The sequence below is a fragment of the Python bivittatus genome, unplaced genomic scaffold, assembly GCF_059951505.1.
Source record: "Python bivittatus isolate LINGU-HERP-01145 unplaced genomic scaffold, Pbiv_v1 ctg000340_np1212, whole genome shotgun sequence".
Classification (NCBI taxonomy): domain Eukaryota; kingdom Metazoa; phylum Chordata; class Lepidosauria; order Squamata; family Pythonidae; genus Python; species Python bivittatus.
This window is the reverse complement of record NW_028277056.1, coordinates 15,042,537-15,063,063: the sequence shown is the minus strand read 5'-3', so window position 1 is coordinate 15,063,063 and position 20,527 is coordinate 15,042,537.

Here is a 20,527-nt window from a genome sequence, read left to right as displayed (position 1 = left end):
AACTGCTGCAAAGCATTCTTAGTTGAGAACCATTTTTTTTTCAAATCCACAGTATTGTGGCGCTCCCACTGAAATCAATAGGGCAATTTACTTGCAGCTGCCTAAATTTTTATTGATTTGAATGGGAGGTAGACCTGACCAGACATCACTTGGACTGAGTCCAAAGGCTGGTGCTGTAGGTGAAGAGGAAGAACATTAGACTAAATGAGAGAGAATGTTTGGTGTATAGAAACCATAAGCACCTAGCCTATGGAAAGGCCCAACTTCAGGGAAAAAAAAGAAAGGATGATGCTTCATCAAGAGGGAATCTCATTGCTGAATAGATGAGTGTTTGTACTACCACCTGAATAAATTGTAAAACTCTTTCTTTTGTATCTTTTTTCTTTCTTTTGCTTCCAAAAGCATGGGTATGAAACTGTTTTTTCAAAGGTTGCTAAACTACAACACCCAACATCCCTAGCCGGCTGGTGAAGCTGCTGGAGGTTTTAATTCAGCCACAACATCTGAAGAGCCATGTTCATAGATCCCCATTCAAAACATAGCCACCCACAACAGAATTAGATTACCCAGCACATCAACCGAGCTATCATAATCATATTAAATAGGGCTATACAAATTATACGAGTGAGGCACCATTTAACTTCTATCCACATAGATTATTATCTGCTGAATTCTAACACTTTAGCAGGTGTAAGCAAATTGTTTGCAATGCTTGCTGAAATGCAAACTTTTTTTTTTTTTTTACTGGAAAGCAGGAAACATTTGCAGTTTGAAAATCGTAGGTGGTTTGATTGCAAACTGTCAGGTTAACAGTTTCAAGCATATTCTATGTTTCAGAAGCAATGAGAGCAAGTGGCATTGTTAAGAGGATTCTAACAGCTGTTAGAGTTTCAATTTGCACACTGCAGTGGCTTGAGAAACAACAGTTTCTTATCTCGTGGTTTACCAGAGGTTCATTCCATGTATATTTACACTTTTTTTGTATTATAGTGAAGAATGTTAATTATATTGTGAGGTTCATAGTGTTAACTGGGGTTTATGACATGCAAATATATGTGCGTGCCCTTTCCCAAGGCAGTTATTAAATTAGGCTCTGTTTGTTCCTATTTTGAAGAAAAAGAAAACAAGGCAATCTATAACAATTGTATTCCATTCTTTTCCACAAATGAAATATATATATAAACATCTTTTTATCTAATCGTTTACTGAATATATCCTAGTTTTTAGCGATAGATGTTAAATTTGTAGGAATATTTCTTTTTCAAAACAATATACGTATGTGGATTTTTTTTTTTTAAATCTTCAATCTGTAATTGGGTTTCTTGGCTGCTGCTTATTCCTCTTCTATTGGGTGATGACAACCAACTGGGGAAATCAAAGAATGAATATGATGGCTATTTAGGGATCATCTAGAGATTGGCTACATAGCAAATAAAATTTCAGAACAAGTTTGGAAGCTGAACTGAAATGTACTGACATCAGAAATTCCTCAAAGCGAGCTACCACCTTCTATCTGAACAAGTAAGTTTTGAAAATGGAAATGAGCTTTTTGGGAGTTGTTGAAATCAGTTGGGGCCAAGGACTTTCTTTGAATGTTACATAATCATTAAAATAGACCCAGCCCTTCTTTCATGATCTCTTGATCTTACCTTCTGTTCCCCCCCCCCTTTTTTTTTTTACTGATAATATCCTTCTGATTCGGAAGCAAATGAGAGAGAGAAAATGCCATTTTCTCAATCTGAACCCACCACCATTTTATACTTGCTCAATGTATGCTATGTATTTTTTTTTCTTTTTCAGGCACCACACCTGGAGGTCTGTAGGAATAAAATAAATAAATAGTGCTGGTCCAGTGATCAGAGCTGGGAATCTATATTCCAAGGATGGTGAGCTGAACTCTGATTAAGGAACAAGGAAGAACTATTTGCTCCATGTTCAAAATAAAGCTTTTAATGTGATTTTGTTTTGATTAAGCCACGAGTTTACAAATTAGGAGTTACATGTTGTTTCTTTGAAGTAGGCCATCAAACTTTCCTGAGACAAACTTTCCTTGGCTCTTCGATGCACAGATTTAATTTCTAATAATTCTCTCAGACAAAAAGTGACCATTTGCTTTCTACTAATGCATAAATACCCTACAAAAGTAACTGCATGTCAGAATCAGAATAACAAAAATCTGTTGTTTTTCTGGTGAGTTCACCTCTGGTTCTCTCTAGATTATTCACAAAGTTGTTTGGGTCTTTGCATTCTCCATTACATAATGTAAATGACCCCATAATAACCCTTTCACCATTTCAATTCATTCATTCATTTATCAGTTCATAAAAGTCTTATCTCTATATGCAATTCTTGGCATTTTAAATTAACTATTCTCTAACATATGTTGGGCAAATTATTATTTTTGGGGTCTGATCTGATTTTTGTTTTAAGAAAACCCTCTTTCACACAATCCCTACTGAGTGTCTCTTACCACACAATTTCTCTTACTTGTGAACACTTGTAGAATTCTGTTTTGGTTTTTTCTCACTCAATACATATTTAGATTTAGTTTAAAAGGTGGCCTTTCTGTTGAGATAATAAAGTTCTGGTTTTTACTGGCACATGGAAGTAGCATACATGAGGTTTGTGTACACACGCGTGTCTTTGAGTCAGTGTTGACTCCTGGTGACTGCCTGGACAAGTCCCTGCAGTTTTCTTGGCATGATTTCAGAAGTGGGTTGCCATCTCCTTCTTCTTAGGACTGGCCCAGCTGGCTTTGTGCCTAAGGTGGGACTAGAACCCCTGGTCTCCCGGTTTCTAGCCTGATGCCTTAACCACTGCACCAAACTGCTGAAACTAGGTATCCAGGAAGACATTATTAATGTTATCAAGTCATTAATGTGTAAGTATATTATATAGATCTAGCTCTGTATGATAGTGTCAGTTTTGTGAAAGTTAGTTACCTAACATAGATGAAGAGTGACAGTTTCAAAAAGGCTATTTAATACAATAAAGAGTTAGGTCTATGTATTAGAATTTATTTGTTATAAACGTACTAAATGTCTCATGGTATGGAGAGTATCTTTTGGTGCAGACCATGGGCTTCTACAAGGGAGCAAATGAGACTAAGTGTGTTTTGTGCTGTTATCACACTAATGGTAAGAATGACATCCTGTGCAATTATCTTATTATATCTTCTACCAGAGCTTATGGTGGAGATTGGGAGAATAGATATATACATATAGTTTTAGATGCATATAGTTTTGCATGGGTATGAGGACTGGTGAACAGAGAGACGATTTTAGCCATGCTAACTAGGTGACACCACACTAATAGGGAACAAGTGGGAGGAAAGGAAAAGTGGATAATATATTTTTTAAAATCTTAAATTTCACTGGGAACAAATGAGTGCGTTTTTCTGAAAGACCTAACATCAATGTCTACTAACCTTTTTGTCGTCAAACAGAAATTCATTTTTAAAGAGTGTCTGAAAAAAGTAGACATTATTGAAAATTAAATTCAAACATAGTGCTGGTTTTGCTTTGTTTTGGTTAAGAACTTAGGGATTTAGTTTTAAAAATTCTGTAAAATACTGAAAGCAGGAACATTCATTTGCAAGAAAAAGAGGTGCTTGGCAATTGTCATTACACTGAAGATGCATAGAAATTTTTAGTACGTTATAAAACATTGCAAACTTAAATATAATTTAAAAATGAGAAAAATGCTGGACTCAAAGGAAAATGCCGGATCCAAATGCTTCTCTACAGAAATTGTCAATAAAGCAGACTGGATTTTCAGTGATTTTATTATCCCTAGGATCAGCACAGGAGCCTTATGGTTCAAATAGCTCAGGTGTATTGCCTTTAATATATTCTAACATTGGCCAAAGCCAAATGCCTATCACAGGGTTGGGCTGCAGATGAATTATTCTGAAAAATATTTTCCTATCATAAAGTGCTCAAGAAGTATTTAATCACAATACTCACAACGTAGCCAGAAAATGCCACACATTTGTTTGAACATTCATAAGGAGACGCAATATAGCCGAATTTTCATTTTATTCAAAGCTAACAGAATTGTTTTAATGTTTTTCTTTCTAGAGCTCAGGAAAGGGAATCTGATCTTTACTTATTCAACTTTATCCATTAGACTTTTAGGGCTGATCATTGTTTTCTACTCCAGTATGGACTGTAGCCAGTATGTTGAAATACTTGGCTGGGACAGTGGTTTATGTCATGCTCTTTCAAGTCATTATAAATTATCAAGGGGAAAAAACGTGTTTAAACCATTGCAATTTGTTTGTTAGATTGTTTATTGGGCATATAGAGGATTTAGAAATCAAGGACTATTCCTTGGACAGATGGATGACTAGATAAAAGTACTGGAAATGAAAGAATCATACAAAGTTATTAGAGTTCACTTAGTCCAGCACCCTTGTATACACTGGTGTGCTGGAGCCAGTGAGAGCTGATTGTTGAATTTTCAGGAATTTGGCCAGCCAGTTGAGAGCAGAGCTGAGCCACAATGCCTAATGTGCTGATCAGCTGTTTGGCAGCTCACTGTATGGCCCAGCTGAGGCAACAGAGCTGGCAGAGCCAGATGTTATACATTTATCAGCACCCCACTGTTTGTATAGTATCAATAGTGGTTAAGATGTAGAACCAGGACTGGGAGATCCAGATTCAAATCTCTAATTAGCTATGAAGTTCACTAGATGTAGGGGAGTACAGGGATAAACTTGAAGAAGGAATGTGAGAATGGTAAACATTAACTTATCCTTAAAAAAGAAGAGAGAGCCTATTTGATGTAGTGGTTAAGGCACCAGGCTAGAAACCAGGAGACCAGGAGTTTTAGTCCCACCTTAGATACAAAGCCAGCTGGGTGACCTTGGGCCAGTCATTCTCTTTAAGCCCTAGGAAGAAGAAGGCAATGGCAAGAAAACTAGTGACTTGCCAAGAAAACTAGTGACTGGAAACCTCTTATGGATTTTTTGCTGAAAAAAGAGAAAAAAGAACTTGTGATTTATGGGTCTGAAGATTAGAAAGGGTAGATTATGGAAAGAAAGAAATTATGATGTAACTGTAGAGAGAGAGGACAAAGTAAAAATGTATCTATAACTGCTGTCAAGAAGATCAGAAGCTACTTCTTTATCTTCTTTTCCTTTTCTTTCCTTTTTATAATAATTTTTATTAGAGTTTTCAAATACAAGGATAAAAGACTAATAGAAACTAAAGAAATTATAAAGAGTAAAAAAAGAAGTGCAAAGAGATAGAGAAAAGAAAGAAAAAAAAAGATATATAAAAGATGACTCTCCCCTCCCTCCAGACAAGTATACAGTCAGGACCAGAAATATTGGAACAAGGATAACTGTTTTGGTATTTGGCCTCTGTATACCACCACACTGAAGTTGAAAGGAAACACACCCAGAGGGGAGCGAAGTCAGGACTTCCAGCTGTAATTCAAGGGGTTTGACAAAAGTGGGGCACTAACCATTCAGGAAGTACAGCCAGTGCCATACACACACACCCATCATTGGTGGCTCAGAAGTAATGGAACAAATGGCTGACAAGCAGCTGCATGGCCAGGTGTGGCCTGTTTCCTGGGTACCCCATGACCAATCAAGCAGATAAAAGGCCTGGAGGTGGTTCTGAGTGTTACATTTGCATCTGGTAGCTGTTCACTGGAACTCTCAACATGAGGTCCAAAGAGGTGTCCATGTGAGTGAAGGAGGCCATCATTAGGCTAAGAAAACAAAATAAACCCATCAGAGAGATAGCAAAAACATTGGGAGTGGCCAGTACAATCGTTTGGAACATCCTGAAAAAGAAGGAATTAACTGGCAAGCTCAGCAACAGCAAAAGGCCTGGAAGACCACAGAAGACAACTAAAGTGGATGACTGCAGAATTCTGCACATGGTGAAGAACCCTTTCACAACATCTAGCCAGGTCAAGAACACTCTTGAGAAGGTAGGCATGTCATTGTCAACACCTACAGTCAAGAGACAGCTTTATGAATGTAAATTCAGAGGCTTCACAACAAGGTGCAAACCACTGGTAATGCTCAAGAACAGAAAGGCCAGTTTAGACTTTGCCAACAAACACCTAAAAAAGCCTGCCCACTTCTGGAATAAGATTCTTTGGACTGATGAAACCAAAATTAACTTGCACCAGAATGATGGAAAGAGAAAAGTATGGAGAAGGAAAGATACAGCTCATGATCCAAAGCATGCCACATCATCTTTCAAATATGGTGGAAGCAGTGTTATGGCATGGGCATGTATGGCTGCCAATGGAACCGGGTCACTGGTGTTTATTGATGACCTGATAGGATGCCGTTTCATATCGCAGGTGGTATTTCTGGTCCTGACTGTAAACAGCTTCAGTAATTTAACACCTTCTGTAGTATTTCATTAAAAAATTCTCTTCTTCCCATATCTCATCTCTTATCAATAATCAAACTAAAAATTCATCTTTCTATCCTAATCAGCAAAAGTCCATTTGGGGCTACCAAAGATAATAACATATATATTTTAACCTTAATCAAAGAAATCCATTTTATAGTCCAGTTTATCACTTTCTCTAAAAAGTAAAGCAGAAGATATCTCTCCTCACTTACACGCAAATCCTAAAAACCTCGTCCTTCAGTCCTGATCAAAAAAGAAATCCCAGTTGTAACTACCAGAAACTACAACTTATATTTTAACCATAGTCAAATAGATTCACTTTATAAACCTTTTTACTTTTAAAAAGTTTAACCTTAATCCTGACAGATAATGTCCCACACATTGATTCCTTATCATTTTCTCTTTCTCTTCTTTCAAGAATAGCCTCAACAGTTTCTCTTTGTCTCTTCTCAGGAACAGCTTCATTAGTTTAACACATCCCTTTTGTAAATCCATAATAAAAAGGCTTCCCAAATCAGTCTTCGGGTTTATTATTTGTATGTTCCCTTTCATCTGTAAATCCATTTTAGCATCATTTTCCATGATCAGATCCACAACATCTTTTTCCAAATCCCTTTTATAATCCAGCATTTTTTCAACTCCAAATCCACATTCAAATCAGCCTCAGTCTCTGTTTTCTCCAATGAAATCTGTTGTTTTTCTATATGCTCTGTTAAAGCAGCAGACAGTCTTTTCAGTAATTTCTGGGAACATTGCTCCCAAACCGCCTTAAACTCTTCTATAGTCATATAGTATTGGCCGATTGTATTCATGGGTGTCTTCCCCTTTAAATGTAATTGGTTGTTCTCTCTGGTTCCCTCAGTCAGGTTCCTTTATCATCTGTTTATTTTCCAGACAAGAAAACTTTCCCACGGGAGGATTTCTTACAATTATTTTCAAAATTTTCATTTTTTTTTTTTGTAATTTTTAAGCACCCCACAGGAAATATTCTTTCAAGCCCATCTAGCCCCTTAACTTTTCAAACCTTTTTGCTGTTCAAAAAGTAAATCTTTTCTTTTTAATCCTTAGACTTACATGTACAGGTAGTTCTTGCCTAATGACCACAATTGGGACCAGAATCTTGATCGTTAAGCGAAGCAGTCATTAAGCGAGATGCCCACATGACTGCTTCACTCAACAACCGCAATCCAGGCACTCCCGGTTGAGATCATTAAGCAACCTCCCAGGTTGTTCAGCAGATGGAGCAAAACAGCTGTCTGCTGAAGGATTCCAGCTTAGCTTGGAGGTTTCATTCATAAAGGCCAACAAAGGGTTTGCCCTTGCCTCCGTACATGGAGGGAAACTCCTTCCTGGGGCTGGAGGAATGGAGCTCAAATCAGGGTTGGAGCATCGTTCTTGTCCACCACTGAGAGGGGAGGGAAACAGTGGTGTGAAGGAGCAGGGATTTGAGCTCTGTTCCTTCACACAGATGAAACCTGTCAGCAGTGTGAAGGAATGGTGCTCAAATCCTGAAGATTTGAGCTCCATTGCTACCCACCACTGCGAGGGGAGGGGAAACCTCTCAGCAGTGGGCAGGAACAGAGCTCAAATCTTCAGGATTTGAGCTTCATTCCTTCACACTGCTGAAACCTCTCAATTGGGAAGCTGGCAGAGAAGTTTATAAGTGGTGGTTACATGATCATGGGGCATTTGGCAACCAGTTGTAAATGTGAGCCTGTTGCCAAGTGCCCAAAATGCGGCCGTGTGACTGCAAGGGTGGGAGGCGGCATGATTTTTTATGATGGCCAGAAGTGCTTCATGGGCCATCAAGCACCCTTTCCGAGGGTGTCATAACTTTGAAACATTGTTTAAAAAGCAGTCATTAAGCAAGAACTACATGTAGTTTCTTTCATCCAAGGTAGAAGGAGATTCTCCTGGTGTAATAAAACTTGCCCTTTGGAAGGTTCTTAACTTCTAAATAATCCATAAAAAGCAAGTTCCTAAAGTAATTAAGAGAGGAAGAAGATGGACCCAGTATCCCTTTGAAAGGCACCAAACTGCAGCTTAGGCAGGATGTTTTTCCCTCGGCTCTCAGAACTCTCAAACCTGCTGGAGATCACTATTTTGTGATCTCTTCACAGGGAGATTCTATATGGAACAAACTTGTAGGTGATCCTTGTCCTCTCCTTTATCTGGAGAGGGGTTCTGAGGAGCTGTTCCCTTCATTGGCTCCTCTTTTTGCCATGGTTGTCAAGCTCTGCGAAAGCGAAGCCGTCTTCAGTCCGCCATTGCTGAAATCTTGCCAAGAAAACTGCATGGACTTGTCCAGGCAGACAGGAGTAAAAAAAAAAAAAGAACAGCACAAAACAGAACAATGATCGCAAAGAAAACAAACCTGGGGGGGAACAGAAAGGAAGAAAGGGGTGTCCATCATCCTTACCAAAGGCCTGGGTGAAGACCCTTTAGGGCCCTTCGAAATACAAGTAGTGTGGGAGCTACAGAGAAGGTGCGCTTCCAGGGTACCAATAAATGACATTATTTAATCAAAGGAACCTGAAGTGCCATTAAGAGATGCCATTTAGAACAGGTCTTGCCTTGTGGAATTAATTGCCATGATTCTCCAGATGGTATCCATGTTTGCAAGAAACATGGTCTTCATCTTCATGCTCTTGGTCTTCATCTTCATGCTCTTCCAGTTTTGGAAGCAGCTCTTTGCCTCTATGAATCACTGAACTGAATGTCACTGAAACGTTATCTTTCCTGGCCTTTTTCAGTTTTAGCCATTTCAAAACTAATATATAAAAAAAGATGAATGCATAAAAACCACTGGATCATAACTATAAAGATAAAAGATAATATGAAGTTTGTATAGAGTAGGTTTCTCCAGCCTAGTAAAATTCTGCATCTGTTAGGATCATGTTCAAGAAACTTAGGAAATATTTTATTCAGTAAAGTTATAGCCCTTCCTCTGGCACATTTTTTTTTTCTGTTGAACTCCTGGGTTAGAAAAAAATATATATTTTGGAAGATTGTATAGAAGCCAGGAGGCTGGTTCTGAAGTCAAATCTTCTACAGATTTTTCTGATGTCAGAGAGGAAACTTTAAAAAATCCAGGGCTTTCTGGAATACTTTCCAGGAACCATTGCAACCTTAAACTTTTAATTCTATCCTTTCAATTGCAGTAGTAGTTATACATACAGTTTCTTTCTCTTGCAATGCATAGCCTTTTGATGATCAGTTGTAAAGTATTTGAACAAGAGTATTATTATTTTTCTCACGTTTTATTATGTCCAATAATTCATTCTCCAGCCAGAGAATATTGATACCTGGTCCAATGTCTTATTTCTGTCTTCATTTTCCCTATACATTTTTGGGAGCTTTGCTTTATTTTGAAAATCCCTTTTTTATTCATGTATTTGGCAAACTTCTTTGTTCCAGAAGTCTGCATTGTCCATCTTCAGGAAAAATGATGAAAATGTACTGCTGATGTCTAAGAAAAGATCCTGGGACTTTGGAGAGAAGATGTGTTTTGTTAGTTAAGACTTGTATACATATCTGGAGATATATCATGTTCACAAGATAATAAATCATCAAGATGAAAATCTCTGTTAAAAACATTTCCTTCCACCCAGCTATGAGATGTAGTAAGCAGAAACAGAAAATAGTAGTCCAGCATAGCTACCTATTACTTCTTTGGCTTCCCAAACAGATCTAGAACAATCTTTTTTAAAATATAAATGGATGAGAACATTAAAAATAAAAAAGTTCTGCTGGCTTGGGCCAAAGATCCACCAACTCCAGCATTCTGGAAAGTTCACAAGCTTGACCAGAAAGGTGTTGGCCTCTGTTATCATTGCTCTCCAGCAGCTGGTGGTGTATGCTGACTGCAATACAAGAAGGTGAAAATAACCATCAAAACTAATATCACCTGATAGTCTGATTCTCCATGGATTTGGCCAGTCTCTCTTTAAAACTGTCTAAATAGGTAGCCATTGCCATATTAGATGGCAGTGAATTCCACAATTTGCCTTATATAAAGAGGTATTTTCTTCTGCCAGTCCCCAATTCCTCTGCATTTAGTTGATCCCAAGTTTTAATATTGTGAGATGAGAAAAAAGCTTCCCTACAGCTACATTTTCCACATCATACAAAATGTTACAGACCTCTACCTTGTCTCTCCTTACCTGCCTTCAAATTTAAAAAATCGTAGTCACTGTGATTTTTCCTCTAGCCTTCATCTACCTTCTGTAGACTCCTACCTACTTTGCTTGTCAACTCTACATTATCCTTTCAAGGGGAGTTGGCCAGAACACATACAAACCATATAGTCTCACCATAAATTTATATAACTATATTTCTGTAATAGCAGTTTTATTTTCCGTTCCCTTCCTTCTGGTGACAAGCTTCCAGTTCATCGCTAAATAATAAAATAAAAATGGCAATAAAACAGCATATAGATAAAAACAAAGGTGAAGGCACAGTAGCAGCAAATTACAAAACCAATAAAACACAAACGAGCCGTGCTGTACAAACAAAAAATCAGTACGTTCTATTCCGCATATTCTACGTTCCGTTTTTTGCAGTTTCTGTCTTTGCAATCACCAGTAATGGAGGAGAAGGAAATGAAGAAAGATAAGATTAAAAAGAAGTGGGAAAGAAGGAAATGAAAGGAGAGAAAGAGGAAAAGGGCTGTGAAGAGAAGGAAAGATAATACATAATGAGAAAGACCCTACAGGATTCCAACAACTATCATGCCTTTAATTCTTTCACTGCCACGCTCAACTTTAGTTGAATTTTTTGTAATTGTCCTTATCTACCATACTCAACTTTAATCTGCATTGTTAAAAAAAATTTTTTTTTCTTTTGCATGGTGAGTGACTAAAGTTTAAAAGTTTGGTTTGAAGGTGTCATCAGATACCACATTTGTTTCCATCTCATGGTGTGAGAGTTTCGCTTCTGTTGAGGTGCACCACTGTTGGGCTGTGCTTAAAACATCAGTTGGCCTTAATCCAGCCCTGCCTATACCCAAGTACAAGGGCAGAGTGCTAAGATGAGGAAGACACAGTTGTTGACTGTGCTGTTTCCCATTTCCTCAAGTGTCAGGCTGCACAAACTCCAGAGAGAGGATCATTTGCATCATCAGGGAATGTTCTTCTATGAATATGAATTTTCATTTTATTGTTATTGCAGAAGGAAATTATTGCTCACAGGTGTCAACCTCACTATGATTGGGGAAATGTGTTTTTGAGGGATTGCTTTCCCTAATGTTTGCGCACAGATTAATGGTCAACATGGCCAAAAATGAATCCTTTATTGGTTTCATAAAATAAGCCTGTAATACTCAGAAATGATTTACGCAGGAGTCTCTGGAAAGTCTGGGAGGTGTGACTTCTGGCAGCATTGTCTCTAGTATCATTTTTTGGCCATGTGAATTTTTAATCTCTAGATCTGTCACCATATTAAATGTCTAATATTACTAATGCCAGAAGTTCAAGCTGGTTTTAAAAAAGGCCAAGGAACAAGAGACATAATTGCTGATGGACAGAATCAGTTAAGGAAAGTCATTTGGATGGAGGAATTCAGAAGTACAGAGAATTAGAAGAACTAAAGCAAGTCCATAGACTTTGAAAAAACAGGAAAGAAAGAGTATTGGTGCTTTAGAACAGGGTTCCTCAACCTTGGCACCTTTAAGACAGGTGGACTTCAACTTCCAGAATTCCCCAGGCTGGCTGGAGAATTCTGGGAGTTCAAGTTCACCCACCTTAAAGTTGCCAAGGTTGAGGAACCCTGCTTTAGACCTTTGGTGTTGGACAAGATTGCTGAGAATACCATGGATAGCCAAGAAAACAAACAAATAGGTCATACAACAAATCAATCCAGAGTTCTCATCTCAGGCAGAAATGAACAGGTTTAAATTATCATATTGTGGACACATTACACAAAGACTTAGCTCTCTTGAGAAGTCTATAATGCTGGAAAAGATAGAAGGAAAGAAAAGAAGAGGACAACCAGAGCAAGGTGGATGGACTTGATTATAGCAGTGATGGGTGCACCTTTGGAAGACCTGAAGGGCCTTCAAGGGAGCAACCAGATAGACAGGAGAACCTCTGTCTATAAGTTGCTAATAGTTGATAGTGACTTGATGGCTCAACATTCCTCAACCAATGGAGCAAATCATGTACTACTGTAACTCCAAGTGCTCCAGAAACATGACAGTGGAAGCATTTCCAAATAAACGTTCTTTTAGTATTATCAGGCTGTGAATCAACCAGTCAGCTTCTCTGAGCCAACATAGAGAAAATATTTGTTTGACAATGATTTTTTTGCAATGAAGTGCCTTAGAATGGAGACTAAGTCTAGAAAATGTAGAGTCATTTTGAAACAGGGGAATTAAATACATGTTATACTATCCTAGAACATTATACTATGCTATCCTATACTATCCTAGAACATTAAATTACAGAGATGGAAGGGGACTTATGGGTCACTTACTCCAAAGATAGGAAATCTATCTTTGATAGTGGTAGTCAAAACATAGTGCAACTACAATTCCCAGCATTCCTAACCACTGGCCATACTTGCAAGGGATGCTGGGTATTTTATTACAATTTGGACCTTATGTGCCCACCAAGGCTGAAATAGCTGCTGCAGAGCTAGAAACTTCAGGCAGATATTTAAGCCAAATTAACATTTTCCCCCAACTTATTATTTGAACTTATTATATGGGGCAGACCTAAGATGGTGATGGAGCAGCAACTTCTCTGTTGAACTCCTTATGATATTTCATTTTATTTAACTCATCACATAGACGTACACACACACACACACACACACACACAAATCACTCCATATATTAAGCTGGCCAAAAAGAAATATAAGTGATCTGCTGACAACAATACATCTTCAAAATCATCTTTGTTCCATCCTCTTTGGTAGGGTAAAAGTGCTTGCCCCCCCCCACCCAAGGAAGGAGACATGTCCTTTGATTTTCTAAATGTCCAGAGGCTGTTTGGCTCCTTCAATTGCTGCGATGGAAGTGATAAGACTTTCAAAGTCAAAATCTCATCCAGATGAAAAGCTGTTTAATAACCTATCTCCAGCATTTCTCACTTTATGCATTCATGTTTAACTGGTATCTGGCATTTAGTTTGGTTGGCTAGCTTAAACCCTCAACCATGACACAACTAAGGGCCAGTTGTACTTCAGCAACATCTGGAGTGCTACAGGTTTTCTATCCCTGATTAATCCAACTCTGAGGATAACGTAGAAAAACAACTTCCTTTTGCATTTCCAGCATTCATTTCTTTACCAGTCAAAATGCAAAGGCCAGTTTGGTTGACTTCTGTATATAGAAATCCATGGGGTGATGGGACGGTGACTTTCCCAGGCAGCAAACTATCTTGGGCCTCATGGGAAGTTTTCTCAACCTTTCATCCCTGACAGCAATAAATTACATAAGCAGCAAAAAAAAAAAAAAAAAAATCATAGGGAATGTGTATTATGGGTGCAATCCTTTGGAACCTGGGAACACTTAAGGAGGTCAGTGATACAAAGTCAGGTTGTTATCTTCTGGGCAGGTTTGGATCCTTTGATCAGTAGCAACAGGTCATCTATGTATTTTAAACCATGCCAAGTCTGTTTTAGGGTTGATATGACAATTGTTGTGTCTTCCTTGTCTCAAAAAGGTGGAAAACTAAGCCATTGAGTTTTGGCAATGGCTTGTTTGAATTTCTGAAACACTGTGGGGTCTAACAAACAAGGTTAGTTTTACAGTCACAATTTGCTATCTTTAGAATAATTATGGGGAAATGCATTGAGATGCATATGTTGCACTTTCATCATCCATACACAGGCAATATTTTTTTCAGTGGCAAAGGCCCAGCATTCTGTTTCTATATATTAGTTTATAAATCAAACATCTTTTATTAGGAATTTACAAGGAAAGCAGTTTTCAGCTGGCTGGTGATTTCAAAAGGAAAAACGTGGAACAGCATGTCCCAAAAAGTTTATAGCTCTAATGAGTAAATTAGTAACAAAATCAGGTGCATTTGCGCCATGTTATAAATAACTATTGTGACTTTTTCCTCCTCACAAGAAAACATCTGCAGTTTTTTATGGATAAACAATAAGTGTGACCCTCTCTTTAAACCTTTAATTAGCATCTTGAGACAAATCCTTGATATTTTCCTTCTTTTCTCAGGCATGTGTTAAGTGGGGTTTTCTTAGAATAATGATAATACATTGTACAAGCAAAGGATCCTTTCATTGGGCCAATAGGAACATAAATTATATTGCAAAACTTCAGCTGTCTTGGATTTTAGGAAATGTAGAGAGAGGATATCTGGATTTTATTTATTAAAAATGCTACATGTCAAGATAGTTTGGAATAATATGAATTAAAGCAATACAGAATAAATGGACAACTGGTAAAACAACAGAGACTAATTCATTTTCCAAGCTGTTATATTAAAAGGACACCCACATTAAAAAAAAGTTTCCAAACTATGGTTAAAAGCATACAAATAAACTACTATTGAAAATGGAATGATGGATACTGTCACAAAATGTAGCATTACATAGAGACCTACCTGCATTCAGTGCTGAATCATGGCTTAAAATGTTGGAACACAGAATTATTGTACATGTAGCATTAGCTTTGAATCTATTAAAACACATGCATGGTGAGGATGAGTGTGTGTGTCTTGCCCAACCAAACTTCACTATTCACTTCAGTAAAATGCAAAGGAAAAATCCCAAGTCTTATTCATCTTCCAATGACTTCATGAACATACATTTGTAGTTTTCTTAACAACATTAAATTGTTTCACTATTGCCTTCATCCAAGATATTTTTTTAATTTCCCACCTTATCCTGGTGGTCTCTCATTCAAGTACTTACCAGACTTGACTCTAATGTCCTGTTTGAAATCAACAAACCTCAACTAGGCATTTCCATCTAGCATGCAACACACAGATAGAGCTTCAATCACACCATCTTGACTTTATTGCCTGGCTTCACTTTAATAAAACAGCAGTAATTCGTGCTCAACTGTAGATGGAGCTACCAAATCTGGCAGGAGACGCTTCTTATTGACTTCACAAGAGTTTTTTTTTTTTTTAAGGAAATTATAGTTACAAAACAAATATCATTATCTGAAGTAATTTAGGTAGCACTGCTTTGCTTAAATATCTTTCCTTGTTTGAAAATGACAGTGCTAGGAAATCTTAAAGCTGGCAAATGTGTGATGTCATAAGCTTTTGTGATCTAAAGCTTATTTTGCAAGATTCTGGATTCATCCATCAAACAATATGATTTGTTTTACTTTGGCTTAGCATGTTGTGTGAACCTAGCAATTGTGGTTTATTCAACAAATTGTGGTTAAAACAAACATTGCTTAGTCCGGTGTACGATCCCAGCCTAAACTACAGACAACTTGACAAAAACACTAGTCCTTAAAGCTCAGAGCTTTACATGTCTGGAAATATGTCCACTGAACCCAGAAGGACCGTTTACAGAATAGACATACTGTATAGAGCAGTGTTTCTCAACCTTAGGAACATTAAGATGTGTGTGGACTTCAGCTCCCAGAATTCCCCAGCATGGCTGGCTGGGGAATTCTGGGAGTTGAAGTCCACACATCTTAAATTTCCCAAGGTTGAGAAACAATGGTATAGAGAGTTGAAGGGTAAGATAGGTACTCTTCTTTGATGCCAAGAAATTAATATTGCTTTGGCCAGCTAGGTGGCAGCATCTGAACATCCTCGGCTGATCTTTAAAAAGCTGAAGTGTTTTAGCATGTTAGCATGTGGGAGACCAGCAGAAAATACCAGGGTTGTAATTTAGCCTGGGAAGATGAAAATGCTCCTGGAACAACACAGCAGTAAACCACTTCTGCACTGTTGCTATAAAAAAAAAATGGACATATTGAAGGAGGGTTGTCTTGAATCTTGCTACCTTCTATAATGAAGAATAGCAATTTGATGATCTCAGTTGCTGTGTTTAATAACGATGTGTCATAGTTTTTTAAACCACGTTTGTTGAACACATTGGCTGGGTTCCCACAGTTGTCATAAATTGTAAGGGCTGGGTTCGCACAACACATTTTTTTTAAAAAAGCTAAACATACAGCATTAAAGCTTATCACAGACTTTCCCCAACTCCACATGCATAGACCAACTCCTAAAATCCCCCTCCCCCCCAATATGACTACTGTTAAGAAGGCTGACCAGGTTAGGAAGCCTGGTTTAGCCTGATACCTGAACCCCACCTCTCTGTATTTATGCGAAAAGATTTCCATGCATTTCCAGATATGTCCTGCTAGGAGTGCTCCAGTAAAGAGCAAATATCACTTCAAATGCTGCAGCAAATAATTAAAATGTGTGTGTGTGTTTAAAAAAACAACAACTTGTGTGTGGGTGTCTACCAGCGTAACCCTGAAGTTATCAGTTTAAATACGACAATCAGAAAGCCACGTTAGTGAAACATAAATGTCAGCACAGTTAGGCCAATCATTGCTACTTGCAGCAACAAGGTCAACGAATGGGGCAGCAAGGGATGAATTCTCAAGGCCCGCAAGAAACAAAAACAGGCTCTTTCTCATGTACTGTAAAGCTAGTGCAACTTGAATTGCTGAAGATCAAGGCAATCAGTGCTGGAGACACTAAAATGCAGAAATGAGTGTCTGCATTTAAATATTTAAACATAAAATGGGAGCCTCGTAGATAGGGAGATTGCAAATACGTACCTAGCTTGGCCATTCCTCTCATTCTTAGTCGTAGTTATGGAGCAAGTAGGCAGAGAGAGATAAATTTTCCTCCCTCTTTTGTAATATGAAAGGATCATCAAATAAAGCTGATTGGTGGAAGAACCCACATAGAACGAAGATCGCACACAATGCATGGCTAGCATATTCAATCCATTGGAAGACGAAGTCTTGCCTGGCCATATACAGCTAACATGATGGCTTACCACCATCTAATGCATGTTAGAACTCTTGTTCTTAAGAAATACAGAATGCAGAAGTCCCACTGGTGAAGACATCATGTTATAGATTAAAGAAAAAGACTATGACATCTTAGAAACCTTAGTTCACACACTACACACATTTCCATGTTTTTGAAACTCTGGTTTACTGAATAATTGGCTGGATTCTCATCACTAGTGGCTTCTAAGCCAGATGTGGCCACAAGACCCTTTTCTGCTGCCTCCTGAATCCTCTTTGACCACAACTGCCAAATACTGTATTGTGATTGGCTACCATTTTAAAGCAAGGAACACAGAAAACTGTAGTTAAGTTCAGACATAGGCTCAACTTAGCCTAAAAAACAAAGACCTTAAAACTGTTCACCCAGACCAAGAAAACAAAATTAAGAAACCGCGACCCTGATCATTTGCATCCTCATCTTCAGCTACTAAAAGATCACCTACCTTTTTACTTCCATCTGAGCCTGAAAAAGGAGGCTTCTGCTTTAATGAATCAGTTCATTAAAGCAGTGCCTCCTTAATGTTACACTTTAAGTCAGTGTTTCTCAACCTCAGCCATTTTAAGCTGTGTGGACTTCAACTCCACACAGGGGTCATCAATATCTCACTGGGGAGGGATAGTATCACCTGCCTTGAAAAAGGTGATGATGCACCCCTTCCTGAAGAGTTCCTGCTAGATAAATGTTGTCCAGTTTCTAATCTCCCCTTTCTGGGGAAGACTGTGGAGAAAATGATGGACTTTAATTGCAAAAGCACCCTAAGATGGAGCAGATTATTTGGATCCTTTTCAGGCAGGATTCAGACCGGAGCGTGGGACAGAAGTTGCACCAGTCACACTGTTGGATGACTGACACTGGGACAGGGGGTGTGTGCCCCTTTTTATCCTTGATGGCATTTGGTACCATAGACCACGATACCCATCTGCAAGGGTAGGAATCAGGGCACTGTACTACAGTGGTTTGACTCCTTCCTGAGTGAGCAGATCTAATTGGCAGTGGTAGGGGAGGAGAGCCTAACTGGTGAGCTACTGCAGTGTGGGATGTCACGGGGTTTTCTGTTTCATATGAAGTTATTGGGAGAGGTTATCCAGTGGTCTGAGGTGAGGTTTCATCACTATAGTGGTGATACCCAGATATACATCTGTACCCTGGGCAGGAACAGTGATGAGGTGGAAGTCCTGATTCAGGGTCTGGAGGCAGTAAGGAAGGGAAAGAACAGGTTGAAATTGAATCCCAGAAAGGATGAGGTTTATCTAGAAACCATTGGGCCCTCTATTTACTCCAGTATTGACTGTGGATAGAGCAGCATTACCCCTGAAAGAGCAGGTCCACAACTTGAAGTCTTCCTAGACTCATAATTACTACTGAATAGAAGGTGGAAGCTGTGGATTTGGGGGCTTTTGCCCAGCTTTAGCTAGTGATCCAGTTGCCACCCTTTCTGGTGAAGATGATATTATGCATAACTCGCTCCATCCATACAACAAGCTGTGTACTGTTCAACCTATAAAACTCTGTGTGGCTCAGCACCAAGCTACTTGCAAAAACATCTGCCTCAAGTAGATCCTATCCAGTGTGCATACCCTGAATAAGTATACTGAAGATTCCTCCCTTATGGAAGATCCGGTGGAGAGCGGGCTTAGATCAGAACAGGCCATTACTTTCTCCTTCTCTCCTTCTCTCTCTCTCCCCCTTCATTGCTTATTCATACTCATATCACATCTTGCCCAATTTTGCCCTTTCATCTAAGACCCCATCACTTTCTATTTTTCCTACTGTGAGCTCTAGAAAGGTACTCTGATTACGTGACTTGTTTGGAATATTTGTCTGTTAATCCATGAGGTTGATGTATTGATTAATCATATGCTTGGTTTTAATTCTAAAGCAGTGATCATTACAGAGATATGGTTTAGGAATAAAGAAAATGTTGCTTCAGCAGCACTAGGTGCTGCCAGTTTTAAATGCCATCATATGGCTAGAGGGTCTGAAAGAATTATGATCTATAATTCTTCTCTGAAGGGAAAAGCCATTCAGGTCTTCTTAACATTTGTGGAGTTGAATTTAGTAATCCAAAATGGAAGTTCAGATAGGTTTACAGACAGCGTGGGGCTAACAGTAAATTTGTCTAGCACTTTCTGAATTGGTCAGATAGGATATCTGATTGTGTATGCTCTACAATTGTTTCAGCTGATTTTAATAACTATCACAGCATTATGGGAAGATTTTCAATAATTTTTTTAGAGTGGCCAGCTTTTCTTGTCTTGAAACAGCCTCCATTCATATGGCAAGCCAGGTATTGGTCCTGGTGCTGACTAAAGGCACTCAATCAACATTAATTTCTGTAACTGTCAGGTTACTGTCAGTTTTTTTGATACTGTACAGTATTTTGTATCATTTTTAATTTCCCTCAGCCTTTTTCTGGCTCCCCCTCAGAGGAGAATTATGATCCAAGACTTTTCACAACTTTCTCTTCCTGGGACCTTGGCTGAGGCCTTGCCTGAAAATTCCCCACCACTTGCTCCTACAGAAAGACCTGGAAGCAAATGTGGATAATTACTCAGTGGGCGATATGGTAGAGTTCTTTGAAATCATCCATGCAGAGGATTGTGAGTGTCACTGCTCCACCAGTATGAAAGATTATTCATTCTTCTCCTCCCTACCCCTGGTTTTCCAGGGGGTTTCAGGGAACAAGGTCAAATGCCCATTGAGTTGAATATAAATGGAAAAAGCATCTTGGAGAAGCAAGGACTTTCTTCCCCACTTTCTAATCATTATCATCTTCTGAGTGAGTGAAGGCAATTTTTTTTTCCAATCTGCTATTTTTTTTCCTCAGGCCTGTTTCTCAAATAAACTCTCTACAACCATCACTCGTTTGCTTTTACTCAATGATTCAACTCTTTCTCAGGAAGGCAGTGGCATAACACCTGAGGATGCTGACTTTTGTTTCCATGTCAAAATTGCCAACATCCCAGAGGGTTTTTCAGCCACTGTTTTTCCTTTGTTCTTGTTTTGCAACTTTTACCTTTTGTTTTTTTTCCCTAGGTTTCTAAAAACTTAGTTGCCAAGGTCATCCTATTCCCTTCCTTTATTATTTGCCCAATTGATATTTTTCTTACTTACTTTTGCTCTTCCCTACTTCCTCTTTACTTACCTTGTGTGACTTGCCTTGTGGACTGTTCTTTAACA